The sequence below is a fragment of the Macrobrachium nipponense genome, chromosome 2 (genome assembly GCF_015104395.2).
Source record: "Macrobrachium nipponense isolate FS-2020 chromosome 2, ASM1510439v2, whole genome shotgun sequence".
Taxonomy (NCBI): Eukaryota; Metazoa; Arthropoda; class Malacostraca; order Decapoda; family Palaemonidae; genus Macrobrachium; species Macrobrachium nipponense.
In genome coordinates, this window is record NC_087201.1 from 158,525,532 (window position 1) to 158,539,075 (window position 13,544).

The following is a 13,544-nucleotide window of genomic DNA, read 5'->3' on the forward strand; positions in this document are numbered from 1 at the left end:
TATCTGGGTTTTAATTTGACCATCAAGTCATCCTCTGCCATGGAATAGAGTTATTACAGTCTTATAACTCCTAGGTCCCTAATTCGTTGCTTAGTTTAAATACAGTTATTAAAACCTTTGACGTCCCCTGTCCCTCTCGCTGGCGAGGCGGTTGTCCTAATCGCTACCCTGAATTAGTTTTTTTTTTTTTTTTTGTTTTTTTTTTTTTTTTTTTTTTTTTTTTTGAGAGTGATTCCACAAAAACAACTGGATACAGTTTTTGAAGTTTTTTTTTGTTTTTAAATTTAAGCAGGTGATGACACCACTTTTTTTCTTTTGGAGGGTTTTATATCTATTTCCGAATCAATGTTTTTCGTCCTAGAATATATTTCCCCTGGTTTCTAAATTTAGTGTAGCTCCAATTTGGGTCGTCTTCTATTTTCACAGGAATATTTTCATGAGAATGCTTCTGCATGCATTATTATTTCCCTCCTGAAACGGAATGGAGACAGCAATTCTAGTTACTTATTACAGTGCAACTGTTTTTTCAGAAGTGCTCTGGGAATTTGAAACAGATTTTATTTCAAAAATAGTTCTTGCAATCGAAGCTGATTGGCAAAGTAGCCTAGGTGATTCATATTAGTCTTTTGATTGTAAAACACTTTATGCATAAAATAAACTTAATGAATTTGCTCTATAATCCATCATTTATGATTATGAGACTTTAGGCAATGCTTTATGTATTAGGACTGCTAAGGTTTTTCGATGACAATCGAAATATGTACAATAAAAATAGTAATAGACCAGTGACACATATAGAAATCTTTTGTGAATGCTCCTAATATATTTAACTCTCTCTCTCTCTCTCTCTCTCTCTCTCAAAAGAAAAAATCATAATTTTCATGTCGCTTTTGTGTCGCCTGACTGCTGCTAACCTAATCCCTCCCCCGTTTCATGACCTGCTCACGACACAGATAGGTATAAAATTTCTTTCCATCAGAGAGAATTAATATCGTGGACGCTAGATTGTCAGTTTTCCGCCTTCCATTGGCCGTTGTGTTGATTTACCTCTCATCGTCTTGTTAATTATACCAACTTGTTTGTGGTATAAAAGACCAGATTGCCAGCAATTAGGAACGTGAATTCGTAAATTAATGTACCTGTAGAGCACTGTAACACTGCGGATATATTGTATAGTTAAGTCCCTTGGACGTGGTGTTTTAGCAACACATTTATCATCGTATTTACTATACATATGCGCTATTTATATGTTTCAGAAACTGAAAGATGAATCATATTTAGAGGCAAGAACAGACATTCATGTGACAGAGGGGAAATTCAGTAGGTTATACTGTCATTCAGTTAAATAACCGGTAATACGTTTTCGTCCTAAAATCTGACAATTCTTACATTACTCTCAGTGGAATTTAAATGAAAAACATGTTTTGAAGTATAACATTCGCTTTACGTTAAGCAAAAGAGAAACTGTCCACTTTAACTTTCCCCTCCGAATATATCACCATGTTCCCTGCAGAGATAATATTTGCATTTCCTTGAAGTTTATTTGCAATTTTTTAAAAGGAAATACGAAGACACGTGAGGACGGATAATACATTTGCATTTACTTGAAGTTTATTTGCATTTTTTAAAAGGAAATGCGAAGACGCGTGAGGACGGATAATACATTTGCATTTATTTGAAGTTTATTTGCAATTTTTTAAAAGGAAAAAGGAAGACACGTGAGGACGGATAATACATTTGCATTTACTTGAAGTTTATTTGAAATATTTTAAAAGGAAAAAGGAAGACACGTGCGGACGGATAATACATTTGCATGTACTTGAAGTTTATTCGCAATTTTTAAAAGGAAATACGAAGACACGTGAGGACGGATAATACATTTGCATTTACTTGAAGTTTTTTTGTGATTTTTTCTGAAAGGAAAAACGAGGACACATGAGAAAGGATAATACATTTGCATTTACTTGAAGTTTATTTGTGATTTTTTCTAAAAGGAAAAACGAAGACACATGAGAACGGATAATACATTTGCATTTGCTTGAAGTTTATTTGTGATTTTTTCTGAAAGGAAAAACGAGGACACATGAGAAAGGATAATACATTTGCATTTACTTGAAGTTTATTTGTGATTTTTTCTGAAAGGAAAAACGAGGACACATGAGGACGGATAATACATTTACAACTACTTGAAGTATATTTGTGATTTTTCCAAAAGGAAAAACGAAGACTCGTGAGAACGGATAATACATTTGCATTTCCTTGAAGTATTTTTGTGATTTTCTAAAAGGAAAAACGAAGACACGTGAGGACGGATAATACATTTTCATTTACTTGAAGTTTATTTGTGATTTTTCCAAAAGGAAAAACGAAGACACGTGAGGACGGGGTTATAAGTGAAGAAAAGTGAGTCCACTGCTGGATCTTCCATCAATTATGGATTCGGTGCCAATGTTGGCACGCCACTCGAACGCCCTGCATGGCGATGCAATTAATTCACTGCAGTCTCGATATGCTTTTTCCGAAGCCCTCCTCAACCTTCGCTCGCTTTCACGACCACTATTAAAACAGGATTATAACCGGCGATTATACAAAATGGCTCTAATTCGTAAATTAGAAGGTACGCCAATGACTTTTATTTTCTTTTTTTTTTCCTTTTTTATTAACTATCATAATCCTGTAGGATTATGGAGGATAATTTTAGAGTAACGGTACTCGCCGTGTAATGTTGAAAAAGGTATAGAGCACGTATGCGTTACGCGTATTTCTTTTTTTTTTTTTTTTAAGTATTTAGGAAAAATACGTGCCTGCATCCATCCATGGAACTTTTAATTGCAATGATAGCATTGATCCACTGCGTAACATTCACCTCCGTCCCAGGAACAACTTGTAGCTTCGGATAAGGTCGACGTGATTGGCTGGACTTGTAATCTCAGGGTAACCTCACATTGTATTCCTGCCACCGCCCCCCCCCCCCCCCCCCGTGTAGGGAGGTAGTGCCGTCAGCACACCTCACGTGGTACTACTAAAGGTCTTTGCAGCGTTTCTCCTTTCCATTCCTTTAATTGTACCTCCGTTTATATTCTTCATCATCCGCCTTACTTTCCAACCTCTCCCAACAAATTTCCATAGTACAACCGCGAGGTTTATCTCCTGTTACACCTCTCGAAGTTTTGTTTTTATTTTTTTCTTTATTTTTTTACTTTGTTTCCCTTTCAGCGTTGAATGACCTTATAGGTCCCAGCGCTTTGCCTTTGGCCTAAATCTTAATATTCGAGTCCATTCCAAATTGTATTTGGGGTTCCCGTTTACGCACCTTTATGACTATGGAGCATTTTATGTTAAATTAGATTAAATTAAATTAAGAAGGGTGGGTCCAGAAATGCATCTAGAGAGAGGCATTGAAGCAGAATTTTTTTTTTTTTTGCTTCATTTCACCCTTTCGAATCTCCGGTTGAAAAATAGAGAGGAGTGGGGACCTTCGTTATTAAATGTATAATCATTCACTGCCATATTCATTTTGGCTTTGACCTTAAATCAGTCATCTTCCCACCTCATCGATTTCTTGCAGAATTTATGGATATTCATCCACAGCATTTCATTTCAGGCCGTTATTACGGAACTGCAACTCGCGATATTTATGCGCTGACAAGTCTATCTCCAGTCATAGAGAACAACAGAACGCAACTATTATTAAATTTGTATTCATATTTCCGTTTATTTTCACGAACTGTCTTTTGTATTCCGTAACGCAATGCGCTCTACGGCTGTTATTTTCACTGACAGGTTAAACAGTTTAGGTTTTGTCATGTCCCAAGACGAAGTTATTCATTTCTGTTGTATGGAAGTGTTCAAACGAATTCATTTTCCTCATACATCACTATCTTATCGTTTCATATCCCGGTTCTTTTGATAACATAACGTATTCTCTGCTTCTGCATTCCATGTCATAGCCAACTGATTATCTAAATCTCTAATACCGCCAGTTCATTCATCCTCCTTTGCCCTGAAGATCGGCAGAGATTGACGAAAAACAATTGTCGGTTCAGATATATGTGCATTCCAGGATTTTAAAAAAATACTCCTGAAATTGCTAGAAGCTCGTAAGTGGTAGCTGTTGAGAGGTGGACGCGCCAAGTTTTAATTGGTTCAAAAATATTCTCTTCAAAAAATGATTCTGCCTTACTTCGCTTATGGTGTTAAAATGAAGCATTTTCTCTCTTTCTTTTTTTTAATATAATGCTTTCTCTTGTAACAAGGTAGCACATTGAAAGTGGCAAATAAGATGTAAAATGTCAGTGATAGAGATCACGTTTTTGAGTGATTTACCAATTCATTTTTTTTTCCTCTCAAGTCAACTGTAATGGTTCAGTCTATATAGAATACAGCTGTAGTTCTTCAATATAGGTCTTCAATTGACGAGATACACTAAATTGATATATACTCAACTCGTTTGACTTCCACCAAACAAAATGCCAAAATAAATTATAAATAGACTTTATCTTAATATTTTCCAGGTCCGCTCTGCATGAATCTTCTTTTGGGCCAACTCTTCGCTGGTGCCATGACTCTTCATTTTCAGTGAGTGTTTGAACATGGAACCCGCATCTTACGAGGTGAGAATTATGCAAGTTTCAGAAAAAAGAAAGTTATGTGTATGTATATATATATATATATATATATATATATATATATATATATATATATTATATATATATATATATGATATATATATATATGTATACTATTAACTGAAGCCACTGGGAAAATTTAAAAAAATAAGACAGAGTGCTAAGTACTTTCGTGTATTTAACACATCTTCGGGGCACTCTGTCTTCTTTTTAAATTTTCCCAGTGGCTTCAGCTAATGAACAATATATATATATATATATGTATATATATATATATATATATATATATATATATATAGATGATGCCACGGAGGAAAATTGAAAGGTAAAAAAGGCAAGAACTTTCGGTCTAACACGACCCTTTACTCGTGCCTAAATAAAGGGTCGTGTTAGACCGAAAGTTCTTGGCTATCTCGCCTTTCAATTTTCCTCCGTGGCATCACCTTTATTTATACATAGCATCGCGTTTTATATACTTCGTGATCAAGTTATTCATATATATAATAGGTCTTGAATTTCGGTTTTAATTCGTGATCTAATATTTAACAATTTGCACGCAATAAGTCCTGGGGCAATTTCGCATTTTTCCAAAAACGCATGACAAGGTAGCTTCCCGTCTCACTGGAACAGAAATTAAACCCTTGAACGTATTCTGCAGATTCCAATCGTAGTCATGTCCGCCAGAATTCAGCCCTGGGATCGGCTGTACACTTCGCCGACTCACTCTTCGGCAGCAAGAGCCCGTGCGGTGCCCGAGGGCTACACCGCCTCACCTCTCGACATCAGGAAGGTCCGGGACAGCCTTGAATGGACTCTCAAGTCGAACTACGACCACGAAAACGACCTGTTCGTCAACAAGTCGGAAGCCATGAGGCGGCCCGGGTTAGTAGTAAATGGTAAAAGAAGCACTGAGCTTAGACCAGTAAGTTGCAATGAAAAGTGTTGATAGGCCTACAAAATAAATGTACCAGTATGAGGTATGATTACTTCTGGTCAGTAAATAGGAGATTCTAAAGTTAGGCATTTACTATACTCTTTTTTTTTTTTTTTTTTTTTTTTTTTTTTTTTTTTTTTTTTTTTTCCCATCTGTCCATCCGCCTGTGGTGTTTGCGCATGGTAACACTGCGTCCCTGGCTTTAAATAATATCCTATTTCGAATATTAACGGTGTAATTCGCATACAGTAAATTATTAAAACACTTTTCAGTTGAAAATGTACACCAAGATATCCTTTTATTTACCTAAAACTTACACATAGCGTAACTATTTAAAGACCGGGACGCAGTGTTACCATGTGCGAGCACCACAGGCGGATGGACAGATGGAAAAAACAGAGTATAGTGTTATCAATTTAGACCATAACTAGGCGAGTATTCGGTAATTTTTGACGTTCAACGGAGCAAAAATCTATTAAGTGAACAAAACTAGGTGGAATATATGTAATTATTAATCAGAATTCAGAAGAGTACAAGTTACAGCTGAGGTCCATTACACTACTGGGAATATTCAAGGAGAAAAGCCATCTGCATTTTCCCAGCGTCTTTTATTCACGAAAATCCATCGCATTAGGATTTATGTTTGAATGATCTTATGAAGAACCAAAATCCTGAAAAGCAATGCAGAAAAACCCCCAATTTTTTTTATTTGACTTTGTTGTCGGGTGCTGCTCTTAAGAGATACGGCCCGGTACCTGTCAATGAATAATACGTATGACCAAATACAACTATCTTCAAGAGATACTTAGTATTTTAGCATATTCCAGGATACAGTCCCCCTATCAACATCTCGAACGCTTTACGAAAAGAAATGAAGAGTCAGACAGGGCCATTATCTGTCTTTTATGATATCATCAACACAAGATTACGATTTTTAGAATTCTATCAAAACTACTTGGCCATATTTATGAGGGGCATTACACGTAATGCATTGCTCCGTAACTATCATTGATCACCGCAGCTCCATGTCTCTATACCTGACCATTTCCCAGGAATCTTAATAAGAAAAGGCTTGAGATTACAAGGCGCCTGAATGATGATGGACCACCCACCGTAGGCGTGATTTAATAGTCACAAGCTCATCTGCAGTAAGTCAGGAGCCACCCTCATAAGTCAAGGTTACGGCGTTCCATCGATTCCATAAAATCGGAAATTGGTGACTGTATCTCTCTCTCTCTCTCTCTCTCTCTCTCTCTCTCTCTCTCTCTATCGATGTCGTGAGAAAGCTCACTTCTACGAGGCGCGTTCTTATCAATCTCACTCCCGTGCCGCTAAAATACGGATTAGGTGTCACGGAATACTACGCGTCTACGACCCCACTCGCTTATATTCACGTCGGGAGATATATATTTCTCCAGTACTGAACTTAATCTTGCTGTCAATAGTTTGCGGAGATGTCTGGTAAATATACATTATACAAACACACACACACACACACACACACACATATATATATTATATATATATATATATATATATATATATATATATATATAACGTATGTATATGATACTAGCATACCGATACCTTCCAAAGTTACGATAACAGGTTATGCTGCACATTGGCTGAAATGGTAGATAGCAATAGGTTACCTCTAGAGAGGTAACCTATTGTAGCTTTGAAGAATAAATGCTTTTTTTTCACTTTTCGCAAAAGAAAATCCCTGTAAAATTTTTCTTTTTGTTCTTGTTATTAATCTCTGGCACCGTCGTCTGATTGTCTCGTTGAAATTGTTGTTTTACTGTTCCGTAATTCTGAATATACTTTGCATTTAGATTTTCTAAGACTATAATATGAGCTATCACGTAAAAATAGACATGCAGCTAAGTCCAAAAAAAGTTTTTTTTTTTTTTCGTGAGGTTCAATACAGAATTGTTTTCCAGAACATTTTTTCCTGCTGTGACCAAATTATGGAATGATTTTCCAGTCTCATTCTTCCTAATTCTAATCACTGTATTTCAAATCAAACAAAAAATATCGGTAAATTAAATGAGTTCTCCGTAAAGAATTGTTGGTATAAAGTTGGTTTAAATAACAATAAACTGTGTAACACTGGAAAAACCCATATTGCAGATGTGCGTCGATTAAAACAATTTCATATTTCGTTAAAATTGTTCTTTTTGGTGAAATTCGGTTCGTCATTTTGACCTTTTAATATTATTATTTTCTTTCTTTAAATACATTACGACCAATTACCGATATAAAGACCTGCAGTGATACCAAATTCAGTATCCTAACGTAAAAAAACTAACACTGCATAGACACTCGAAGAAAATGATTTCTAACATCAAAATGGTTAGCGATAGTTCAGCGTTCCTTGGTATTACACAAAAATTATGAATTGATGGCTGGAATAGCTGACGAAATAAGTCTGTAAATGGAACAACATGGTAACTTCTTTTTGTAATTTCCTTCATATTTTTAGCCTTAGAAAAGTGGTGTCTTGCAATAGTAGTTGGTATATATGTACGTGTAGATATATAATAAGCATATATATACGAATGTATATATATATATATATATATATATATATATATATATATACACATATATATATATATTATATAACATTCTATATCTATAATAATTAATATCTATATATATATATATATATATATATATAATATTATATATATAATTTATTAATATATAAAATTTTCATATATATATAGATATAGATATTATATATATACTATATATATATATCTATATATATATAGATATATGTATATATATAGATATATGTATTATATATAGATATATGTTATAGAGATATATATAGATTATATATATATATATAATATCATAGATATAGATATGTATTGTATATATATATATATATATATAATAGTATTATATATATATCTATATACATATATATATTAATATGTATGTATATATTATACGTATGTATGTATATTACAGAAAATGTAAATCAAAACTTTGTACAAATATAATAAATTTACGAAATGTCTGAATACTCCATAACATCTTCACGATGCTATATGAAGCATACTCTGTGTATACGCATTTTCATGCTTGTGTTTCCCTGCAGAGTAGACAAAAGGCGGTGTATCAGAGAGCATGCGAGGGCAATAAAACAGCGGGACACCCTCCAGGTCCTGCGGAAGGATCAAGAGGGCGAAGCCCTCCCTCGCAGATTCGACGAGAACCTCCTGAAGGAGCAGGCATTAGCGGCAGAAGGACGCCGCTTGAAAGGTACGACTCTGTCACCGATTAATCTTCCAGAAAAACGTAAATCCTCCTTCCTTGTCTACTACTTTTTACGTCACGTTGTTGCGTGCTATAGAAGTTATTTTGAATTCCTAAATCACGCGATCAGTAGAATTTAAAAGGATGCATTTTTGAAGGTTATTGTTGCGTCACACGTTTTCCATTTGCACTAAGTCTTTGTGTTCTGAATGTCTGTTTTGTGATATATTCATTCTGTCGTAATGAAATATGCTGTAAAGAGCGTATCACCGTCTGCTATGAAGGACTTTGTCATTGCTTGCTTCGAATATGCTATATAATGATTTACTTACTTTTTTTTTATCTTTTTTGTTTCTGATTCTAATTTATCTCTTCTTTCTGTATTTTCTTTTACCTACAGTAGCTTCATTCAAATGAATACCATATCCTTTTGAAGCTTGAATTTCATGTCATGGCCCCTGTGGTGGGCTTGTTCCTCATGAATAGAGTTCATCTGAATAATAATAATAATAATAATAATAATAATAATAATAATAATAATAATAATAATAGATATGTTATTTCTTCATTTTCATAGTTACTGCACCATTTCAAGTAAGGCTACTGTCCTGTAAACCACAGGTTCTGTATATCTTTCTCACGCAGGACCTCGGGTGGTGACGATAAGGACAAGAGAGTCCTTCGTGACGTCCCTCATCCACTCGCCTCGTCCTACTCATACCCTGACTGCCACAAAGGCCAGTATAGGATACGCCAGGAACCCCACAGGAGCCTTCTTTACGTCGTAGCAATTGTAGTAGTGGCTGATCTTGAAAATCAAGTGAACCTCCTTCATGTTTAGCTAACTAGGAAATGATAATAATAAAAAAGAAAATTTATTAAGTGGCTTTCTTACTCGAACATACTATGGGAAGGAAGGAACGGAGCAGGGATGGTCGAAATCTGCAGGACTTGAGTTTTTCATCTCAGTTATAGAGAATCCTGTCATCCTTTGCATGAGTTTCTCTTCAATTATTCGGCTTGTACTTGGTTCCTGGAGCTCTTATTTTAAGTGTCTTGACGAACTGAGATAAACGAAGCACACCGAAGCCACTTCGCCTAGACACCAAAACTTGTAAGAAGACTGCAAGTTTCATCGAGTAAAGAAAAACATGAAGTTGGCTTAGACCTTTCAGCTGCAAATTGAGTCAATTAACAAATTGTTGGGTCTTTTCCATTTTCTTATCTCTTGCAGGGTTTGAGCCAATAGCCTTAAGAATGTAGAAAATTTTGTTGACAAGAAAATTGCACTAAAAAAATTTTAACACATTCGGAAACGTGATCACAGAGCTTTCAAAAACTTTTCATGTCCTCTTTACGCGGGAGAGAAAAATTCTGAAGCCTAATTTTGAACTTCTGAAGAATTTTCTAAGTAAACTTGGTTATCCAATCTAATTGCAAAGCAAGGCCACGTTCTAGGAATGTCCGTTCCTCTCTGTCTTTTTATTATTAGATACAAGTCAGTATATTAACTTTGTAGCATGGATGTTGGTCGTGTATTTTATTACATTAATTTCGTATGCAATCAGGATCAATGCTTTGCAATGCTGCTGTCACCCTAGACCTAGCACCTTGCTGTTGCCTTGCACAGGAGAACCCTTGCTAATCTATTTGGAATTCCCCAAAGCAAGCAGAGAAAGAAAACAAGCGGTGATAGACTGTATTCTCCCTTCCTGTCGCAATTATTCATGTCCCCAAATACGAAGCAGGTAACTGATGTCCAGAATATATTATATTATGTGGTGTAAGGACGACACTTTACTCTTAAGTCTTTTAAAAGGCCAGAAATAAGGATATCGACGCTTTTGTAAGGAACTGTTTATTTTTTGGTATGTTGCAGTCATGAGAAACTGGAAAGATACTGGTTTACTCTTAATGAACTTAGTTTTACATCATGACCCTTTGTAATCAAATTTTGATAGCAGGCCATAGCAGAGACCAATTAGCAACCTTAATAGAAAAACTAAGACTAGTATCATGATTGCGTGATTCGTCACGTCAAGCGGCTTTAATTACAGGGCATAATGAACTGCCTGAGGGAGTCTAATAATAACTGGCGTAACGTTTGGCAACACCATTTGAAAAACAACCGGTTCCCTGCTGAGCAACAATTTCAGTGCTCCTCTAAGACTTTCGTTTAAATTCCGTTGGAACAACTCTGTCGTTTGCCTTTTATATATATATATATATATATATATATATATATATATGAATAATATATATATATATATATATATATATACTTATATTTATTTATTTATATAAGTTGTTGGGTATTTAACGTCTCATCAGAAAATTAAAGGCAAGCATTTGGCCAAAGTTTATTTGACGAATTGTTCAACCATCGGATTGAAAGCAGTGAACGCAGCTGTCTTGGACAGTTCCTACGGAATATGAAAGTCATAGTATGTGAACAAGGTTTGGTGTATTAGGCTGATTAAAAAAGGGTTGACTGTGTCATCGTGCAAGGTAAGAAACAAGCAATAATATATTTTGTTCACAAAAGGTAAAACTGCAATTCTCCGGTGCTGGGCTTTGAGACAGCGCAGTGGTATTCTGTAAAGGTGTAACCTATTGCCACTTCTAGAATCGTGTATCTAGATAATGACCCCGACGGTTTTGACCTGTCATGTACAAGCCCGTTAGGGATCAACGTAAAAACATAAACAACAAAAGATTGTAAACATCGTAAATGTAATGACCCCCAAGAAATATTAGTCCTATATAACGACCCTCGAAACCCCTTTGGAGTCACTCTCTTGGAAATCTCTGTTACAGGTTTACATTTCATTTGTTTGGTTTTATGTGCTGGTCTCCACAGGGGTGGTTCGCTCTCCGGCGGGCCCTAGTACGTTTTGTAAATAAGTTGCTACTTATATTTAAAAATAATTGTCTTTTAGTGCTTTCTCGTCAGTATCGTAGCTCCTGCAGAATAGTAGTCTTTAGTACTTTCTTTTTTTAATTTGCTTTCTTCTTGTATGATCTTCACTTCAGGCGGCATTTTGTTGTATACTCTTGGTGCGTAATATTCAAATGCTCTCTCACCTAACTTACGATTTGTTCTTGGTTCAAATAGCCTATATATGCTTCCCTTACGTTTCTGATCACAATATTCATTTCAGGTCTAAAGAGACTTAAGCAGTTTCTTAGATTTGTTGATTCCCCATATTTTAGTGTTATGAAGAAGTATTTTGTATTCTATTCTTGCTTTTACTTGGAGCCAATGCAGCTCGATTAGTGCCGGGGTTATTCTGTCACGGCAACGTAATCCTTTTATTAAAGTATGGCGGCTCTAGTTGTACTCCTTCCAATTTTCTTAGTAGGTAGTTAAGAAGGCCGTAGTATCTAATGGTGCTGTAGTCAAGCCTCGAGAGCATTTGGTTACTAATTGCGGTTTTCAGAGTATATTCGTTTAAATATTTTCTGATAGATGCAATGTTTCTAATATGATAGTTCTAGGTTCTTACAATATGCAATATACGATTTTTCATCAATATTTTATTATCAATGGATAAATGTTAAGTTCCTCACTGCAGCTACAATGTTTATGGATGACGAGGCAATAGTTATTCTTTTGAAATTTTCATATTTTCGCAGTGCACTATCTTGACTGAGTTTTAATATCTTCGTCGACATCGACTTTTTCTATATCTTTCATTATTGCATAAATTTCCCGAATGGCATCTTCTCCCGTTTCAAGAGGAAACTAGAACGGAGTATCATCAGCATACAGTTTATAACCAACATTGTGCTTGTTTAGGATTTTAGACAATTCAATATTGTGTAAATGCCAAATAGCAGTGGACCCAGGACGCTGCCTTGGGGCACTCCTCTCGTTAGGCCTTTCTTTTCTGTTTTAACATTTGATATAACCACTGTAACCATCCTGTTTTCTAAGTATCTTTTGTACCATTTGAGTACATCATCTTCGCACGCTACTGCTCTCAGGTCTTCAAGCAGCAGATTATGGTCGACTGCGTCAAATGCTGCACTTAGGTCGAGCATAACCAGGATGCCACATTTTCCACTTGCCTTAATTTTTATATCATTTGTAATTGCGCACAATGTAGTTTCTGTTGAGTGCTTTTTTTTTTCCTGTAAGCTGACTGATCATCGGGTATTATGTTGAACTGTTTCAAGTGTTTCCGCGTTTGTTCGTGAACTACCGTTTCTAAGTTTTGATAAGTACGATAGGATGATGCCTTTGATAGAAGGCAGTGGAGGAGAAGGCGCATCAGGCAACCGACCCCTTAATGTAGGGATAAACATGGGAGAGAAGACTGGTTCGATACTCGTCTGTAGAAGCTGAGATTTTCTTTATCGTCTTTTCCTTTGTAAGCCGGTTTTTTACAAGCAAGCTTTTCACCATTTGGGAAGGATGCCTGTGCTAAACTCATTTGGACAATATCAGTTTCCTTCATTAGTGATTGGTCATTCATCCAAGTAATGATCAGCGTGACAAAGTTCTTACTAGACAGAAATGAAGATTTCTCTTGGACTGTAAGAAAATCAAGCAAATTCCCAATAAAAGTGAGTAGATGCTATTTTAAAGGGAAAGGAGCTTTCCGAAATCCAAGTAATAACCAACAGTAGAATTATGACGTTTCATAAAGAAATTATTTTCCTCACTTGAAGCAAATTTGTGAAAATTAACATTCTTGACTTCTGGT

At 35.5% G+C, this 13,544-nt stretch overlaps 1 long non-coding RNA gene across 1 annotated transcript in view; it reads left to right on the forward strand.

The window, feature by feature from the left end:
• The window catches only part of LOC135221553 (uncharacterized), a 22,020-nt gene extending 12,308 nt beyond the window's left edge, over positions 1-9,712 (forward strand). The window contains exons 2-5 of the long non-coding RNA XR_010316026.1: positions 4,515-4,613; positions 5,287-5,510; positions 8,678-8,841; positions 9,481-9,712. This is a non-coding gene — a long non-coding RNA (uncharacterized LOC135221553). The remainder of the gene's footprint in view (positions 1-4,514; positions 4,614-5,286; positions 5,511-8,677; positions 8,842-9,480) is intronic.
• The last annotated feature ends 3,832 nt before the right edge of the window (positions 9,713-13,544 follow it).